The sequence below is a fragment of the Lissotriton helveticus genome, chromosome 1_1 (assembly GCF_964261635.1).
Source record: "Lissotriton helveticus chromosome 1_1, aLisHel1.1, whole genome shotgun sequence".
NCBI lineage: Eukaryota > Metazoa > Chordata > Amphibia > Caudata > Salamandridae > Lissotriton > Lissotriton helveticus.
This window is the reverse complement of record NC_136057.1, coordinates 23,850,380-23,868,913: the sequence shown is the minus strand read 5'-3', so window position 1 is coordinate 23,868,913 and position 18,534 is coordinate 23,850,380. Positions and strand designations below refer to the sequence as shown.

General features: G+C 46.4%; 1 protein-coding gene across 1 annotated transcript in view; it reads right to left on the bottom strand.

The window, feature by feature from the left end:
* Positions 1 to 17,678, bottom strand: part of SLC43A1 (solute carrier family 43 member 1) — a 318,420-nt gene extending 300,742 nt beyond the window's left edge. Inside the window, exon 1 of the mRNA XM_078674204.1 lies at positions 17,134 to 17,678. The gene's annotated coding sequence lies outside the window, so the exon portion shown is untranslated. The remainder of the gene's footprint in view (positions 1 to 17,133) is intronic.
* Positions 17,679 to 18,534: the final 856 nt, after the last annotated feature.

Sequence of the window (18,534 nt, the reverse complement as noted above, 5' to 3'; positions counted from 1 at the left end):
CCTGCACGACAGAGGCTGTCGCTGAGAGGAACAACGCTTCAGTCACGTGACCAAGGGCCATATGTATCAAGGCCAAATGGGTTTGCAAACACCGAAATTCACAGAATTTCGGTGTTTGCGAACTCATTTTCGCAAAATGGTATGTAGGAAAGAATTTGGGTGCAAAATAAGGAATCACAAAATTTGCCATTCCTTATTTTGCGATTGCATTAGAGGAATCGCAAATTTTGTGATTCCTTAAATGCAATGTATTAAGCAAAAAAAATAATCCAAAATGCCCTTAAGGAATCGCAAATTACCACCAACTTCTAGCAACAGGCCTTACCATTGGCAGCTATTGGTTCTAATCTGGACAGCCCACTGTTGAGATAAATGAACAAGCACTGGCAGCGCCAATACGCTATACCTATTAGCTACTGGTTCTGGACAGCCCACTGTTCAGATAAATTAACAAGCATTGGCAAAGCAAACAAGCCTTACCCTTGGCAGCTATAGGTTCTGGACAGCCTAGTGTTCAGATAAATTAACAAGCATTGGCAAAGACAATAAGCTTTACCTTTGACATTTATTGGTTCTGGACAGCCCACTGTTCAGATAAATTAACAAGCATTGGCAAAGCCAACAGGCCTTACCTTTGGCAGCTATTGGTTCTGGACAGCCTAGTGTTCAGATAAATTAACAAGTGTTGGAAATGGGATCCCTGGCTGGCCAGGGCTTCCACCAAAGTAAGTCAGAGACCACCACTCCCAAGTCAGGGCAAAGGAGTTACACGCCAAGATAACCCCTGCTCACCCTCTATGTAACGTGGCGCGAGCAGCAAGGCTAAACTTGGAGGCGATGTGAGTTAAGTATTTGCGCACGCACCCCAGCAACAACACCCAAGGCCCACCACAAAGGAAACGCCACACAAGGTTATATAAAAATAGCCTTTGTATTACACCAAAACACATTAGATAAAACACACACTTTACAATGTGCCAGAGGCACGGGCAGAATTTACAGGGGATATGTACAAGACAGGGCCACCTGGACCACTGTCAGGAATCAGCACTTTTAGAAGTAACACTTTTAGAATATAAAACATAGAATGTAAAATCACTGTAGCACACAACCAGTAACTACTGGTAACCAGGATCTCACTAGCACCACCTGCACTAGGAGAAAAACAACCACCTAAGTATCACAATACCTGTAGGGGTGTAAGAACATAACACATGATGCAATGCATAACATTCATTCAGAGGTGTAAGGAAGGAAAACACATGATGCATCAACAACACATTCAGAGGTGTAAAAACAAAGCACATGATGCATAAAAACACATTCAGAGGTGCTGAAAATGAACAATTGCGCCAAACTCACATAAGTCACCACCTGTGACTGTCCCTGGGCCAACTAGCCTCACAAGGGCTGAAATGCCCTTAGTCCCAATGTCAGGCAGGCTGCGCAGGCAGCCAAGAACACAAGCCTAAACGTAGCAACTGCCCACAAAGTGCTGGGCAGTTGAAGTAACACTGGTGGGGACAACGTTGGAGCCTTCCAGGGCTCAAGAACACAATGGGGCCCATGGGGGAGCCTCTCTGGGCTTCTGCAAGAATGCGGGGTCGCTGGAGCCCCCCCTCTGGGGCTCGAGATCGCCGAGATGGTCCCCTGAGCCTCTCCTAGGCTCTAACTTCAAAGAAATGGCACCACGAGCCTCTCGGGCTCTAAGTATGCCCCGCTGTTGGAGTCCCCCTCTCTGGGGACTCGACATGAGCCAACTGCGGCAACCAAGAGCCTCTCGGGGCCCTAGAAACAAGTGGGGCACCTGGAGCCTTCTCGGGGCCCTAAACAACTAACTCCATGGAAGGGAGGGGGCGGGCACCGGCAATGTGCCCCGACGCCCCCCTCTCTTTAGCACACCTGGCCCCCACTCACCGGTCTGTCCTTACCGGGCGTCTTCTCTCTGCGGCGGTAGCGCTCGGCGGGGCTCTCTCTCCTCATGGGAGCCCCGCCTTCCTCATGCACCCGCTTCGCTGTTTCCCCGGTCCCCCATCTTGGGACCGGGCCTTCATCGGCTCGCGCTTCGCTTGGTTGGCGGCCCCGGGGCTCTCCCCAGCTCAAGGGAGCCCCGGGCCGCAGGAAGACTTCACGTCTCCTCTTCTCGCCGGTACTCGGAATCTCCTCGGGCCAGCAGCCAATCCCAGCGCGGCCCGGGGAGTGACGTCACAAGGAAATCCCGGCCCGGCAGCCAATCAGAGCACGGCCCGGGAAATGACGTCACGTGGTGTCCCGCAGTCCCGCCCCTGGCCTGCCTGACTTCCTGGTCGCGGCCGGGCGGCAACAGGGACAATTTTGCGCACTTTGCGGGGCAAATGCCGGGTGGGCACCGGCTTCAATCAAACTCTAAAGCGAGGTGGGCACTCGCTCAGGGCGCCATAATCGGGGTGGCATCCGTCAATAAGATAAGAGTGCACACGAAGCACTCGGGCAGACAAAGGGCAGGAGCGCTTCCCTCAGAGGGAAAACGACAGCGCTCTGCCCAGGGCTAGAAATAAAGCGCTCACGGGGCGCTAGGGGCAGCCACAGCCCTGGGGCAAGGATAAAGGCACAGCAGAAGTTCCTGGGCATCAGGAGGGGCATGCAGGGCCCAGGGGCCAGCGCACAGGGCAGTAGACAGCCCCCATGGCGGTCCATCCTGGGCCCCACCAGCAGCAGCCCCCTCCTATCAGGATCCTGGAAGAGAACAACTCTGTGGGGACACAGCCCCATTTTTATACACCATTTCCTTTGTCTGTAGGTGCAGGGTGGGGGCAGAACCAGTCGCAGCTGGTCTGTGAGCACTGTTGATGGGCTCAACCACCCTTTCTATTCACTGGCAGGGCTAGGGTCATCAGTCACACCAGAGGGGGCGGAGCCAGCATTGTCAGGGGAAAACCCAGCCTCATTCAGGACACAGGTACACTCCTCCCCAGCCATCAGCATGCTAATCTCCCACTCACCACCGGGCAGACCCATCCAGACTTCCTGGAGCCTGGCATGCCAGCCAGCTCCAGCCAATCACATGCCAGCACCCTCACAGCACATGTACAGCCATGTCTAGAAGTGGCCCTTCCCCACTAGACACATACAAGCCGCACATACCGTTGCGCAGCATTCACTCCCACGAGTTCACACATACCAAACTCGAGCCTGCACTCCCCACGCATCAGGAACTACCAGGGACACATACATTCCCCATGCATTCCTATCGGAGGGCGGGCCTATCTCACCACAGGCATTCAAAGTGCGCACGCACTTTACACTGCGCCACAGTGTCAAAGTGCGCAAAGACCAGAAATCACTATAATTCAAGGTAAAAAGTTCAGGGGTGAACCTGCCAGAAGGCCCAAGTCCAACAACGAGCACTGGCAAAGACAATAGGCGTTATCTTTGGCAGCTATTGCCAATGTTTTAGCCAGGATGTACTACAACATAGCTAAGAAAGGGAACATTGTTGTTTTAGGTGCATGCACCAAGAATGTGAACACACACAAAACTACAATAGCACTTTTTTTTCATTTTCTTTACCGAGTTGGATCAGTAAATAAAACGATAAAATGTGAGCAAGTGAGGGAAGCAACACAGGGGGGCTGTATTCAAGGAGGGCGGAGAGGAGGAAGAAACCGGAGGGTGGGGGAAGAAACACAGGGACCGGTGGAAGCAAGACAGGGGTGGACAGGGGATTTAAACAGAGAGAGAGGAACATGGAGAGGGGGAAAGCCAATGGGCAAGAGAGTGAGGAATGTTGAGCTGGGGAGAAGCACAGGTGGGCGAGTGCATTAGGGAGAGGGCAGGACAGGCGTACATGCAGAGAAAGACCAACACGAGGGAGACAGCTGGAAAACACATGCATTCTTGTTGCGTGCTTCAAGTAAAAGAAGAGAGTAGAATCTGAAAAGTGAGCAGTGGAAGGACACAAGTATTGCGTCTGTGCTCCAGGGGAGGGCCGAATGCAGGAAGAGGAAGTAAAGCCCTCACAAGATAACAAATAAGATGCAAGCAGATGCGAGTGACAATGAAGTTAGTCAATAGTAAGCAATGGCCGGATTGAAACTAACTGTAAGCGACAACAGGTCTCACAACAAACAGCGCGTGTGCTGTTTAGTAGGCAGGACCTAATAAGAAGGCGGCTCGCGCACAGGGCACGTGACCGGGCGTACCGTAAGTTAGCAGCTGTTCTCGCCTGCCTGGCCACACTAACACGCTAATGTCTGTAGTGCAGTAGTGACTGGCTGTGCTTAGTCACATGAAACAAATAGTCCGGTATTTACAATGTTTATGTCTGCCTATTCCAAGAACATGACTGAGACCTGCTGGTGTTACAGTGTGTGTCTTTTGTCTCAAATGACATAATACAGACAGTCAGGGAACAAGTCGGGGGGGACACGCAGATACACGGCGTCCACCCACTCTTTTCACAGGATGGACGCGTCCCCCTGCCAAGAAGGTGGCCCCACAGAAATATGCTGAACTTGTGCAGTGTAATTTTCAGACACCGGACACGTTCAGATGTGTCTGCACCTTGTATGCTCGCAGATTCCCAGCAGCAACGTGCAGGCAGCGAGGGTGCCTTTCTTCAGCTCCAGCTGGGCCGAAGTTAAGGGGCCATCCGGCCTCCTTTTGTTGAATATCCTGACTGGAGGCGGCCTGGAACCTCACACCTAAATGTAAATGCCAACAAAGACACACAGCTTGTTATTTCTTCACAGGTACTTAACTTGTTAACTGCGGCAGCAATTCCACCACGGTGCGGCCGTTTAGCGGAGTGGGTGGGGCCGCGTCGGCCGACGGACGTGCGCAGCACTACGGAGGTAGTGCTCGCGACGGCCGTTGGCCGACGAACGCACGCAACGGGTTAAGAGAGTCAGCTTTTGCCTTTGTTCAGTCCCTGTATGCACGCTAAGAATGTCAGATGTGTTGGTCTGTCCCAGTATTTACACAAATAACAATTTCAATAGCACGTTTTCATTTCGTTTATAGCGCTATGCAACCCAATGCAGGGTGTCAGGGCTCTTTATGTAACATACACATTATACGTTGACAATACATCATGTACACGTGTAAATCAATGTACAAGATGAGTGACGTGAGACAATGAGGGCTACAAGGTGTAGGAGTCACATGTCCTTCATTGCTCACTGTGGTCTTTTAGAAGGATTATAATTTATGAACTGCAGGTAACAAAGCAGCAACCCACTTTACTATCTACATCAAATAAAAACCTGTCATCTGCGTGTTAAATGATGTGCTTTGCAGGAGAAACATTCACCGTCTCTACTACTTTGATTCAAATTTAGGACTTTACAAAACACAGATCTCTCCAGCAAGTGCATTAACCACCACAGTTATCTCACCATTGTCACTATTCCTTGAGATTTACTGGAACCTTTACAGCAGGTGCCTTAACCCAATCAAATATTTTAAAATGTAGATTTTGCAACAAATTAGGCACAACAGATCAACTGCCACGCTTCCCATTGTTGCCAAATTCTTTGTGGCAGGGCTTAAAAAAAAAACATTAGTTGAGGCCCATATTTTGCATCAAGATTGCGCCACTTTTTTGGCACAACCAGGACGCCAAATCACATTTGTTAAATCTCATAATGTGCTTAAATGTACTCATGCTATACCTGATAAACATATGTGGGAGGTCTTAATGTCTGATGTCACTTCTTGTGAAGTCACTTCCAGTGAGGTAACTTCCTGTGATGTCACATACAATGTCACGCATCGTGAGATCATGCGATGTGACGACACGCGTCATCATTTCACTTGCCTACTGCCTAACATGGCTAGTCCCCCCACTTCTTTTTGTTAGGACTTGTGCCCTGCATACAGTCTTTACAGCCTCTGTGACTGCAGATACAAAGCACGGTACACAAATAGTGCAGTATTACAGTCGCTGTGCCCGCTAACACTCATCCCATGAAATAAACAGTGCAGTGTTTACACTCTCTGTGCCTGCTAACACTCGTCCCATGAAATAAACAGTGCAGTGTTTACACTCTCTGTGCCTGCTAACACTCATCCCATGAAATAAACAGTGCAGTGTTTACACTTTCTGTGCCTGCTAACACTCGTCCCATGAAATAAACAGTGCAGTGTTTACACTCTCTGTGCCTGCTAACACTCGTCCCATGAAATAAACAGTGCAGTGTTTACACTCTCTGTGCCTGCTAACACTCGTCCCATGAAATAAACAGTGCAGTGTTTACACTCTCTGTGCCTGCTAACACTCGTCCCATGAAATAAACAGCGCAGTGTTTACAGTCTCTGTGTCTGCTAACACTCGTCCCATGAAATAAACAGTGCAGTGTTTACACTCTCTGTGCCTGCTAACACTCGTCCCATGAAATAAACAGTGCAGTGTTTACACTCTCTGTGTCTGCTAACACTCGTCCCATGAAATAAACAGTGCAGTGTTTACACTCTCTGTGCCTGCTAACACTCATCCCATGGAATAAACAGTGCAGTGTTTACACTTTCTGTGCCTGCTAACACTCATCCCATGAAATAAACAGTGCAGTGTTTACACTCTCTGTGCCTGCTAACACTCATCCCATGAAATAAACAGTGCAGTGTTTACACTCTCTGTGCCTGCTAACGATCATCCCATGAAATAAATAGTGCAGTGTTTACAGTCTGTGTCTGCTAATGCCCATCCCATGAAATAAATAGTGCAGTGTTTACAGTCTCTGTGTCTGCTAATGTTCACTCCATGAAATAAATAGTGCAGTGTTTACAGTCTCTGTGTATGCTAATGTTCACTCCTTGAAATAAATAGTGCAGTGTTTACAGTCTCCGTGTCTGCTAATGTTCACTCTATGAAATAAATAGTGCAGTGTTTACAGTCTCTGTGTCTGCTAACGCTCATTCCATTGAACGTAAAGTGCAGTATATACAGTCTCTCTGTCTGCTAACACTCATCCCATTGAATATATAATGCAGTATATACAGTGTCAGTGTCCGCTAACATTCATCCCATGAAATAAATAGTGCAGTGTTTACACTCTCTGTGCCTGCTAACACTCATCCCATGAAATAAACAGTGCAGTGTTTACACTCTCTGTGCCTGCTAACACTTATCCCATTAAATAAACAGTGCAGTGTTTACAGTCTCTGTGTTTGCTAACACTTATCCCATGAAATAAATAGTGCAGTATATACAGTGTCAGTGTCCGCTAACATTCATCCCATGAAATAAATAGTGCCGTGCTTACAGTCTCCGTGTCTGCTAACACTCGTCCCATGAAATAAATAGTGCAGTGTTTACAGTCTCTGTGTCTGCTAATGTTCATTCCATGAAATAAATAGTGCAGTATTTACAGTCACTGTGTCTGCTAATGTTCACTCCATGAAATAAATAGTGCAGTGTTTACAGTCTCTGTGTCTGCTAACGCTCATTCCATTGAACGTAAAGTGCAGTATATACAGTCTCTCTGTCTGCTAACACTCATCCCATTGAATAAATAGTGCAGTATATACAGTGTCAGTGTCCGCTAACATTCATCCCATGAAATAAATAGTGCCGTGCTTACAGTCTCCGTGTCTGCTAACACTCGTCCCATGAAATAAATAGTGCAGTGTTTACAGTTTCTGTGTCTGCTAATGTTCACTCCATGAAATAAATAGTGCAGTGTTTACAGTCTCTGTGTCTGCGAATGTTCACTCCGTGAAATAAATAGTGCAGTGTTTACAGTCTCTCTGTCTGCTAACACTCATCCCATTGAATAAATAGTGCAGTGCAATGTTTTCAGTCTCTGTGCCTGCTAACACTCATCCCATTAAATAAATAGTGCAGTGTTTACACTCTCTGTGCCTGCTAACACTCATCCCATGAAATAAACAGTGCAGTGTTTACAGTCTCTGTGTCTGATAACACTCATCCCATGAAATAAACAGTGCAGTGTTTACAGTCTCTGTGTCTGCTAACACTCGTCCCATGAAATAAATAGTGCAGTGTTTACAGTCTCTGTGTCTGCTAACGCTCATTCCATTGAATGTAAAGTGCAGTATATACAGTTTCTCTGTCTGCTAACACTCATTCCATTGAATAAATAGTGCAGTGCTGTGCTTACGATCTCTGTGTCTACTAACACTCGTCCCATGAAATAAATAGTGCATTGTTTACAGTCTCTGTGTCTGCTAATGTTCACTCCATGAAATAAATAGTGCAGTGTTTACAGTCTCTGTGCCTGCTAACACTTATCCCATTAAATAAACAGTGCAGTGTTTACACTCTCTGTGCCTGCTAACACTCATCCCATGAAATAAACAGTGCAGTGTTTACACTCTCTGTGTCTGCTAACACTCGTCCCATGAAATAAACAGTGCAGTGTTTACACTCTCTGTGCCTGCTAACACTCAACCCATGAAATAAACAGTGCAGTGTTTACACTCTCTGTGCCTGCTAACACTCATCCCATGAAATAAACAGTGCAGTGTTTACACTCTCTGTGCCTGCTAACACTCATCCCATGAAATAAACAGTGCAGTGTTTACACTCTCTGTGCCTGCTAACACTCATCCCATGAAATAAACAGTGCAGTGTTTACACTCTCTGTGCCTGCTAACGATCATCCCATGAAATAAATAGTGCAGTGTTTACAGTCTGTGTCTGCTAATGCTCATCCCATGAAATAAATAGTGCAGTATATGCAGTGTCAGTGTCCGCTAACATTCATCCCATGAAATAAATAGTGCCATGCTTACAGTCTCCGTGTCTGCTAACACTCGTCCCATGAAATAAATAGTGCAGTGATTACAGTCTCTGTGTCTGCTAATGTTCACTCCATGAAATAAACAGTGCAGTGTTTACACTCTCTGTGCCTGCTAACACTCATCCCATGAAATAAACAGTGCAGTGTTTACACTCTCTGTGTCTGCTAACACTCGTCCCATGAAATAAACAGTGCAGTGTTTACACTCTCTGTGCCTGCTAACACTCATCCCATGAAATAAACAGTGCAGTGTTTACACTCTCTGTGCCTGCTAACACTCATCCCATGAAATAAACAGTGCAGTGTTTACACTCTCTGTGTCTGCTAACGCTCATTCCATTGAACGTAAAGTGCAGTATATACAGTCTCTCTGTCTGCTAACACTCATCCCATTGAATAAATAGTGCAGTATATACAGTGTCAGTGTCCGCTAACATTCATCCCATGAAATAAATAGTGCAGTGTTTACACTCTCTGTGCCTGCTAACACCCATCCCCTGAAATAAACTGTGCAGTGTTTACACTCTCTGTGCCTGCTAACACTTATCCCATTAAATAAATAGTGCAGTGTTTACAGTCTCTGTGTTTGCTAACACTTATCCCATGAAATAAATAGTGCAGTATATACAGTGTCAGTGTCCGCTAACATTCATCCCATGAAATAAATAGTGCCGTGCTTACAGTCTCCGTGTCTGCTAACACTCGTCCCATGAAATAAATAGTGCAGTGTTTACAGTCTCTGTGTCTGCTAATGTTCACTCCATGAAATAAATAGTGCAGTGTTTAGTCTCTGTGTCTGCTAATGTCACTCCATGAAATAAATAGTGCAGTGTTTACAGTCTCTGTGTCTGCTAACGCTCATTCCATTGAACGTAAAGTGCAGTATATACAGTCTCTCTGTCTGCTAACACTCATCCCATTGAATAAATAGTGCAGTATATACAGTGTCAGTGTCCGCTAACATTCATCCCATGAAATAAATAGTGCCGTGCTTACAGTCTCCGTGTCTGCTAACACTCGTCCCATGAAATAAATAGTGCAGTGTTTACAGTTTCTGTATCTGCTAACACTCGTCCCATGAAATAAATAGTGCAGTGTTTACAGTCTCTGTGTCTGCTAACGCTCATTCCATTGAATGTAAAGTGCAGTATATACAGTCTCTCTGTCTGCTAACACTCATTCCATTGAATAAATAGTGCAGTGCTGTGCTTACGATCTCTGTGTCTACTAACACTCGTCCCATGAAATAAATAGTGCATTGTTTACAGTCTCTGTGTCTGCTAATGTTCACTCCATGAAATAAATAGTGCAGTGTTTACAGTCTCTGTGCCTGCTAACACTTATCCCATTAAATAAACAGTGCAGTGTTTCCACTCTCTGTGCCTGCTAACACTCATCCCATGAAATAAACAGTGCAGTGTTTACACTCTCTGTGCCTGCTAACACTCGTCGCAAGAAATAAACAGTGCAGTGTTTACACTCTCTGTGCCTGCTAACACTCGTCCCATGAAATAAACAGTGCAGTGTTTACACTCTCTGTGTCTGCTAACACTCGTCCCATGAAATAAACAGTGCAGTGTTTACACTCTCTGTGCCTGCTAACACTCATCCCATGAAATAAACAGTGCAGTGGTTACACTCTCTGTGCCTGCTAACACTCATCCCATGAAATAAACAGTGCAGTGTTTAGACTCTCTGTGCCTGCTAACACTCATCCCATGAAATAAACAGTGCAGTGTTTACACTCTCTGTGCCTGCTAACACTCATCCCATGAAATAAACAGTGCAGTGTTTACACTCTCTGTGCCTGCTAACGATCATCCCATGAAATAAATAGTGCAGTGTTTACAGTCTGTGTCTGCTAATGCTCATCCCATGAAATAAATAGTGCAGTATATACAGTGTCAGTGTCCGCTAACATTCATCCCATGAAATAAATAGTGCCGTGCTTACAGTCTCCGTGTCTGCTAACACTCGTCCCATGAAATAAATAGTGCAGTGTTTACAGTCTGTGTGTCTGCTAATGTTCACTCCATGAAATAAATAGTGCAGTGTTTACAGTCTCCGTGTCTGCTAATGTTCACTCCATGAAATAAATAGTGCAGTGTTTACAGTCTCTGTGTCTGCTAATGTTCACTCCATGAAATAAATAGTGCAGTGTTTACAGTCTCTGTGTCTGCTAACGCTCATTCCATTGAACGTAAAGTGCAGTATACACAGTCTCTCTGTCTGCTAACACTCATCCAATTGAATAAATAGTGCAGTATATACAGTGTCAGTGTCCGCTAACATTCATCCCATGAAATAAATAGTGCAGTGTTTACACTCTCTGTGCCTGCTAACACTCATCCCATGAAATAAACAGTGCAGTGTTTACACTCTCTGTGCCTGCTAACACTTATCCCATTAAAGAAATAGTGCAGTGTTTACAGTCTCTGTGTTTGCTAACACTTATCCCATGAAATAAATAGTGCAGTATATACAGTGTCAGTGTCCGCTAACATTCATCCCATGAAATAAATAGTGCCGTGCTTACAGTCTCCGTGTCTGCTAACACTCGTCCCATGAAATAAATAGTGCAGTATTTACAGTCTCTGTGTCTGCTAATGTTCACTCCATGAAATAAATAGTGCAGTGTTTACAGTCTCTGTGTCTGCTAATGTCACTCCATGAAATAAATAGTGCAGTGTTTACAGTCTCTGTGTCTGCTAAGGTTCACTCCGTGAAATTAATAGTGCAGTGTTTACAGTCTCTCTGTCTGCTAACACTCATCCCATTGAATAAATAGTGCAGTGCAATGTTTTCAGTCTCTGTGCCTGCTAACACTCATCCCATTGAATAAATAGTGCAGTGTTTACACTCTCTGTGCCTGCTAACACTCATCCCATGAAATAAACAGTGCAGTGTTTACAGTCTCTGTGTCTGATAACACTCGTCCCATGAAATAAACAGTGCAGTGTTTACAGTCTCTGTGTCTGTTAACACTCGTCCCATGAAATAAATAGTGCAGTGTTTACAGTCTCTGTGTCTGCTAACGCTCATTCCATTGAATGTAAAGTGCAGTATATACAGTCTCTCTGTCTGCTAACACTCATTCCATTGAATAAATAGTGCAGTGCTGTGCTTACGATCTCTGTGTCTACTAACACTCGTCCCATGAAATAAATAGTGCATTGTTTACAGTCTCTGTGTCTGCTAATGTTCACTCCATGAAATAAATAGTGCAGTGTTTACAGTCTCTGTGTCTGCTAATGTTCACTCCATGAAATAAATAATGCAGTGTTTACAGTCTCTCTGTCTGCTAACACTCATCCCATTGAATAAATAGTGCAGTGGAATGTTTACAGTCTCTGTGCCTGCTAACACTCATCCCATTGAATAAATAGTGCAGTGTTTACAGTCTCTGTGTCTGATAACACTCGTCCCATGAAATAAACAGTGCAGTGTTTACAGTCTCTGTGCCTGATAACACTCGTCCCATGAAATAAACAGTGCAGTGTTTACAGTCTCTGTGTCTGCTAACACTCATCCCATGAAATAAATAGTGCAGTGTTTACAGTCTCTGTGTCTGCTAACGCTCATTCCATTGAATGTAAAGTGCAGTATATACAGTCTCTCTATCGGCTAACACTCATCCCATTGAATAAATAGTGCAGTGCCGTGCTTACAGTCTCTGTGTCTGCTAACACTCGTCCCATGAAATAAATAGTGCATTGTTTACAGTCTCTGTGCCTGCTAACGCTCATCCCATGAAATAAATAGTGCAGTGTTTACAGTCTCTCTGTCTGCTAACACTCATCCCATTGAATAAATAGTGCAGTGTTTACAGTCTCTGTGTCTGATAACACTCGTCCCATGAAATAAACAGCGCAGTGTTTACAGTCTCTGTGTCTGCTAACACTCGTCCCATGAAATAAACAGTGCAGTATTTACAGTCTCTGTGTCTGCTAACACTCGTCCCATGAAATAAATAGTGCAGTGTTTACAGTCTCTGTGTCTGCTAACGCTCATTCCATTGAATGTAAAGTGCAGTATATACAATCTCTCTGTCTGCTAACACTCATCCCATTGAATAAATAGTGCAGTGTTTACAGTCTGTACATCCATCTACACCGAGATCATGGTGCAAATAGCGCAGTGTTTATAGCCAGTCTGTACATCCATCTACACCAAGGGCATGGTTCAAATAGTGCAGTGTTTACAGCCAGTCTGTACATCCATCTATACCAAGGGCATGGTGCAAATAGTGCAGTGTTTACAGCCAGTCTGTACATCCATCTATACCAAGGGCATGGTGCAAATAGTGCAGTGTGTACAGCCAGTCTTTAGGTCCACCTACACTGAGGCTATGGTGCAAATAGTGCATAGTTTACAGCCAGTCCGTACATCCATCTACACCGAGGTAATGGTGCAAATAGTGCAGTGTTTACAGCCAGTCTTTACGTCCACCTACACCGAGGCCATGGTGCAACTAGTGCAGTGTTTACAGCCAGTCTTTACGTTCATCTACACCGAGGCCATAGTGCAAATAGTGCAGTGTTTACAGCCAGTCCTTTAGTCCATCTACACTGAGGTCATGGTGCAAACAGTCCAGTGTTTACAGCCAGTCTTTAGGTCCATCTACACTGAGGCCATGGGGCACATAGTGCACTGTTTACAGTCAGTCCTTAAGTCCATCTACACTGAGGTCATGGTGCAAATAGTGCAGTGTTTACAGCCAGTCTGTACATCCATCTACACCGAGGTAATGGTGCAAATAGAGCAGTGTGTACAGCCAGTCCTTACGTCCATCTACAAAAAGGCAATGGTGCAAATAGTGCAGTGTTTACAGCCAGTAATTAGGCCCATCTACACTGAGGTCATGGTGCAAATAGTGCAGTGTTTACAGCCAGTCTTTAGGTCCATCTACACTGAGGCCATGGGGCACATAGTGCACTGTTTACAGTCAGTCCTTTCGTTCATCTACACTGAGGCCATGGTGCAAATAGTGCAGTGTTTACAGCCAGTTTGTACATCCATCTACACCGAGATCATGGTGCAAATAGTGCAGTGTTTACAGCCAGTCTGTGCATCAATCTACACTGAGGTCATGGTGCAAATAGTGCATTGTTTACAGCCACTCTGTACATCCATCTACACCGAGGCCATAGTGCAAATAGTGCAGTGTTTACAGCCAGCCTGTACATCCATCTACACCGAGGCCATAGTGCAAATAGCGCAGTGTTTACAGCCAGTCTGTACATCCATCTATACCGAGGTCATGGTGCAAATAGTGCAGTGTGTACAGCCAGTCTTTAGGTCCAGCTACCCTGAGGCATGGGACAGATAGTGCATTGTTTACAGTCAGTCCTTACGTTCATGTACACTGAGGCCATGGGGCACATAGTGCAGTGTTTACAGACAGTCTTTATGTCCTTCTACACCGAGGCCATGGGGCACATAGTGCAGTGTTTACAGTCAGTCTTTACGCTCATCTACACTGAGGTCATGAGGCACATACTGCAGTGTTTACAGTCAATTCTTACGCTCATCTACACTGAGGTCATGGGGCATACAGTGAGGTGTTTACAGTCAGTCTTTACGTTCATCTACACTGAGGTCATGGGGCACATAGTGCAGTGTTTACAGTCAGCCTTTACGCTCATCTACACTGAGGTCATGGGGCACATAGTGCAGTGTTTACAGTTCGCCTTTACGCTTATCTACACTGAGGTCATGGGGCACATAGTGCAGTGTTTACAGTCAATCCTTACGCTCATCTACACTGAGGTCATGGGGCACATAATGCAGTGTTTACAGTCAGTCTTTACGTTGATCTACACTGAGGTCATGGGGCACATAGTGCAGTGTTTACAGTCAGTCTTTATGTTCATCTACACTCAGACCATGGGGCACATAGTGCAGTGTTTACAGTCAGTCCTTTCGTTCATCTACACTGAGGTCATGGTGCACATTGTGCAGTGTTTACAGTCAGTCCTTTCGTTCACCTACACTGAGGCCATGGGGCACAAGGGGCAGTGTTTACAGTCAGTCTTTACGTTCATCTGCACTGAGGCCATGGGGCACATAGTGCAGTGTTCAGAGTCAATCTTTATGCTTGTCTACACTGAGGCCATGGGGCACATAGTGCAGTGTTTACAGTCAGTCTTTACCTTTATCTACACTCAGACCATGGGGCACATAGTGCAGTGTTTACAGTCAGTCTTTACGTTCATCTACACTGAGGGCATGGGGCACATAGTGCAGTGTTTACAGTCAGTCTTTACGTTTATCTACACTCAGACCATAGGGCACATAGTGCAGTGTTTACAGTCAGTCCTTACGTTCATCTACACTGAGGTCATGGTGCACATTGTGCATTGTTTACAGTCAGTCCTTTCGTTCATCTACACTGAGGCCATGGGGCACAAGGGGCAGTGTTTACAGTCAGTCTTTACGTTCATCTACACTGAGGTCATGGTGCACATTGTGCAGTGTTTACAGTCAGTCCTTTCGTTCATCTGCACTGAGGCCATGGGGCACATAGTGCAGTGTTTACAGTCCGTCCTTTCGTTTATCTACACCGAGGTCATGGGGCACATAGTGCAGTGTTTACCGTCAGTCCTTTCGTTCCTCTACACTGAGGCCATGGGGCACATAGTGCAGTGTTTACAGTCAGTCCTTACGTTCATCTACACTGAGGCCATGGGGCATATAGTGCAGTGTTTACAGTCAGTCCTTACGTTCATCTACACTGAGGCCATGGGGCATATAGTGCAGTGTTTACAGTCAGTCTTTACGTTCATCTACACCGTGGCCATGGGGCACATAGTGCAGTGTTTACAGTCAGTCTTTACGTTCATCTACACCGAGGCCATGGGGCACATAGTGCAGTGTTTACAGTCAGTCTTTACGTTCATCTACACTGAGGTCATGGGGCACATAGTGCAGTGTTTACAGTTAATCCTTACGCTCATCTACACTGACGTCATGGGGCACAAAGTGCAGTGTTTACAGTCAGTCTTCACGTTCATCTACACTGAGGTCATGGGGCACATAGTGCAGTGTTTACAGTCAATCCTTACGCTCATCTACACTGAGGTCATGGGGCACATAGTGCAGTGTTTACAGTCAGTCTTTAAGTTCATCTACACTGAGGTCATGGGGCCCATAGTGCAGTGTTTACAGTCAGTCTTTATGTACATCTACACTCAGACCATGGGGCACATAGTGCAGTGTTTGCAGTCAGTCCTTTCGTTCATCTACACTGAAGTCATGGTGCACATTGTGCAGTGTTTACAGTCAGTCCTTTCATTCATCTACACTGAGGCCATGGGGCACAAGGGGCAGTGTTTACAGTCAGTCTTTACGTTCATCTACACTGAGGCCATGGGGCACATAGTGCAGTGTTTACAGTCAGTCCTTACGTTCATCTACACTGAGGCCATGGGGCACATAGTGCAGTGTTTACAGTCAGTCCTTACGTTCATCTACACTGAGGCCATGGGGCACATAGTGCAGTGTTTACAGTCAGTCCTTTCGTTCATCTACACCGAGGCCATGGGGCACATAGTGCAGTGTTTACAGTCAGTCCTTTCGTTCATCTACACTGAGGCCATGGGGCACATAGTGCAGTGTTTAATCTGCCTCCATCCTGAACAAAGTGCACACCCAGTTGTTGGAGTTCCTGCACCAGGGACACTTTGCAAACAGCGCAGATTGTGTGATGTGTTGTGTGTGACGTGCACACGGTGCACAGCAGGAGTGCTGCACGCGCGCCCGGACCTGGCGCCCACGGAGGCAGCAAAAGTTTGAGCTCCTTGTGGAAGTGACGTCAGATGCGGCCCCCGGGCACACGTGGGTTGTACTCAGTGTAAAGGGGGTGGGGGCTGTCAGTGAGAGCCTGTGCAGTGTAACCTTGCACTTGAGCGAAAACTTGAACATTTCCTGGAGGGGGGAGGGGTGTCTGAGAGGCGGGAGACGGAGGGAGGGGCCTTTGTTTATACAACGCACACACACCAGCTCCCCAGGATGAAAGGTGGCGCCTTGACCATGAAATGCGGATCCCACTTGAACTTCCATTTCAAGTGCACGAGCCGGGGGGGGGGGCTATTCCAGGGGGGTCTTGGAAGGAAGCGGACCTCGGCACTGAGGGGCCCTATAAAGAAAGGGCACTGATATTCCACCAGGACTGAGGGACGGACACCCCGACATATGGCCACCTGGCAGCTCTGTTACTACCTGGTCCAACCCCCCCCCCCCCCCCCCCCCGCCCAACCCCCCGCCCCCTCCAGCGCTTCCTATTGTGAAGCGCTCTGACACCTTCGGGTAAAGTCCGCGCTGTATAAAAACGCATAAAATAAAATTAATTTAAAAAACCTCGCCCACCATCCACGTGGCACGGCGCACTTACCCCTGGCCTCGAGCACTTCCGTCCCTTCTGGGGGTCCCTTGGCTTCTTTGGGGCGCTCAGGCTCCGTCTCAGGCCACAAAACACAAGTTATAAAGCTTCGAGGCACTAGCCCAGCGCCGGGCTTCTAGGCGCTATGTGTGGGCTCGCTCACACCTCAAGGCGCTGTCAAAATACGGTGCCTGGCAGCCTGTGCAGTGTTTCCAGGAGCTGTACTCCGGAGCTGGGTCCTTCAAAGGCTTCGAGGCGCTAATTGGAGGTGCTTCCAGGTGTCACAAGGATTCCAGGCGCTACGGGCGAGGCGCTCACACACTTTGAGAAGTTACACGTGGCTTCGAGGCGCTATTCACGAGTGCCCCAGGTCTCTGTGTTAACGTCCAAGTGCTGCCTGCGCTCAAGGGCTGTGCAGCGGCTTCGAGGCGCTCTTTCTGTGCCCTGTGCTGAATGTCTCTAGTAGAGCGCCTGCTGCCATGCGGCCTGGTTAGAGACAGGGCAGAGCGAAAGGAAAGAGAGAAAAAAAAAGAGGGCGAGAAAGAGTGAAAGAAGGGGCGGCCCCAGGAAGCTACACTGCTTTATAAGGGCAGGCAGGGGGCCGGGGCGGCACGGGGCCACCGCCCACCCCAGGCACAGCTCACTACAGACGGCGAGGGCAGAGCGTGGCACCCGGGGGCTGGCACACCACCACGTGGAGGGGACCCCAGCGGGGCACCACACCACCTGGGACAGGGACAGGTGGCAGAGCGGCTGGCAGGGGTAGGAAGTCTGCACGAGGCGAGCACAGGAGGAGATATGCCGGAGAGGGAGAGTATAGGAAACAAAGAGACAAAGGAAGAAACGAGGAGAAAGACAGGAAGAAATACAGAAGAAACTAAGAAAGAAAGAAAGAAATACAAAAAATTAAGAAAGAAATGAGAAGAAAGAAATACAAATACTAAGAAAGAAAGGAGGAGAAAGAAAGAAAGAAATACAAAAAAAACTAAGAAAGAAATGAGGAGGAAGGCGGAAAGAAATACAGAAAACTAAGAAAGAAATACAAAAAACTAAGAAAGAAATGAGAAGAAAGAAGTATAAAAAAACTAAAAAAAGAAAGGAGGAGACAGAAAGAAATACAAAAAACTAATGAATGAAAATTAGAGGTAAGGCTAAAAGAAGGAAAACATATACACTAAACATATAATCCGAAATAAACAGAAGGAGAAACAAAGAGAAAAGGAATAAATGGAGAAGAATAAACAAAACACAAAATAAGAAGTAACAATTGATAGAATATTTAATAAAGCAAAACTCTTAGACAAAGATAGAATAACTGAAACAAAAAAAAGAGGCTAAAGAAAATGAGCAAAACAAATCGGAAACGCTAGAAAGGAAAAACGAGGGCAAAAGAAAAATAATGAAAATTGGAAT